The sequence below is a fragment of the Arachis hypogaea genome, chromosome 15 (assembly GCF_003086295.3).
Source record: "Arachis hypogaea cultivar Tifrunner chromosome 15, arahy.Tifrunner.gnm2.J5K5, whole genome shotgun sequence".
In the NCBI taxonomy this organism is placed as follows: Eukaryota; Viridiplantae; Streptophyta; class Magnoliopsida; order Fabales; family Fabaceae; genus Arachis; species Arachis hypogaea.
Window position 1 is genome coordinate 92,562,302 of NC_092050.1, and position 2,054 is coordinate 92,564,355.

The 2,054-nt window shown below is 41.5% G+C and overlaps 1 non-coding gene across 1 annotated transcript; it reads right to left on the minus strand.

Annotated features, from left to right (window-relative positions):
• Positions 1-1,181: 1,181 nt before the first annotated feature.
• Positions 1,182-1,286, minus strand: LOC112753528 (small nucleolar RNA R71). Its single transcript, XR_003177913.1, has one exon. It is a non-coding gene; the product is annotated as a small nucleolar RNA R71 (small nucleolar RNA).
• Between the last annotated feature and the right edge of the window lie 768 nt (positions 1,287-2,054).

A 2,054-nucleotide genomic window follows, 5' to 3' on the forward strand; every position in this document is an offset into this window, starting at 1 on the left:
CAAAGTAACCCTTGAATTGGGATGCTCAAGAGAAAGATTATAATTGGGTTTATTGTTGGATTGCTCTCTAGTCACTAACACCAATCCTCCCAAGAGCGGATTGGAACTTGTGGATAGAAACAGCATTCCAACTTGTTTAACTTTCCCTTACTTAGTAAGGGGAAACTAAACATAATAACCCTCAATTGTCAATTAATCTTGAGAGTACTCCAACAAGAATAGGGCTTCCAGCTAATCAACCCCCAGTCAAGGCTTTTATTTAAATTTATATAAATTCTCTAATTTAATTTTCTGCCATTCAACTCAAACCTTTTTGAAAACATCTGATTAATAAAATAGTACACTTTTCTGCAACTCGTTGGGAGACGACCTGGGATTCATACTCCCAGTATTTTAATTTTAATTTCTGTGACACCCTTCTAAATTGATAAGCAGATTTCTGGTTGGTTGAGAACTATACTTGCAACGCATATTTTATAATCATTCTTAACTCGCCAATTTCCGCCCTCCATCAATTTTTGGCACCGTTGCCGGGGAGTTGCAATAGAGTGCTAAAGTTATTGATTGGATTTTATTTATTTGAATTTTATTTTATTTTACTACTATGAGCTGCTTGTTTCTTTCGTTGGATGATGCGTTCGCTTCCTGATCCAACCTTGCTAGTATTCGATCCTGAGATTGAAAGAACTATTTCGCGAATAAGGCAAGCTCGGCGTCGGTTAGTCCTCTCTGAGGGTGGATCTGAAACGTCACTTGAGAAAGAAACCAGCCCCCGTTCTACTGATTTGGTTATTTTATGTGCAGGTAACATGGCAGCAGCTAGGAGAGTTACTATCCAGGAGGCTGGAGCCCCTGATTTTACAATGCAACCATTTGAAGCGCATCACCCAGTGGTGGCTACAGACTCTGAAATAAAGACCGCACTGCTCAATTTGATGCCCAAGTTTCATGGCTTACCTGCTCAAGAGCCTATCAAGCACCTGAGAGATTTTAAAGCAGCCTATTCTACTGTCAGGCGTGATGGTGCAGATGAAACTTCCATTTTGCTGAAGGCTTTCCCGTTATCTCTTGAGGGGAAGGCAAGAGAGTGGTACTACACTTAACCAGCAGCAATTGTATCTAACTTTTATACACTGAGAAGAGAATTCTTGGAAAAGTTCTTTCCAGCTGAAGTTATTGATAAACTGAGAAAAGATATTTCCATGATTGTTCAGGATGATTCTGAAACTCTCTATGAGTACTGGGAGCGCTTCAATAACCTTCTGGAAGCTTGCCCCTCACCATATGATTGACAAGATAGTGTTACTCGGTTATGTCACACAGGGCATGAGGCCCCAAGATAAGACCACATTGGAAAGTGCTAGCAATGGGTCTATGAAAAAGTACAAGACCACTGATGAGGCATGGTAATTGATCAGCGACTTAGCTGAATCTACTAGGAATCACAGGCAGAAACAAGGCCGTGCAAAAGCCGTTGCAGAAGTATCCTCTAGCAGAGAGACTGCTACTCTAACTCAGAGTATCTGTGAAATGACCAACTTGCTGAAGCAGATGCAATTGAACCAACAACAAGTTCAGCAAGCTCAACCTTCTCCACTACAGGAAAACCAACAGTTAGTCCTACAGAGAGTTTGTGGAATCTACGCTGATTATAGCCATTATACTGATGAATGTCCACAGCTCCAGCAGGAAGATAACACCGTGGCAGCCACACATAACTTCTATGACCGCCCCAACCAATGGTACAATCAAGGTGGCAATTACAACCACGGATGGCAAGACAATTCTAACCAGAATTGGAGGGACAAAAACAACAGAGGAGGCAGAGATAATCCGGGAAATCAGAGGTGGAATAACAACAACAACAGGCAGCAGAATCAGAATCAGCCTTATAAAGCACCTCACCTAAGGCAATCCCAAAGACCACAGAATACCCTACAGCAGACCTCTCAAATTACCTATCCTTCTTCATCTGCCAATGATGACTTACTACAATCTATTGATCGGAGACAGCAGACCATGGAAAACAATATTAATGCCACTCTAAATGGTCT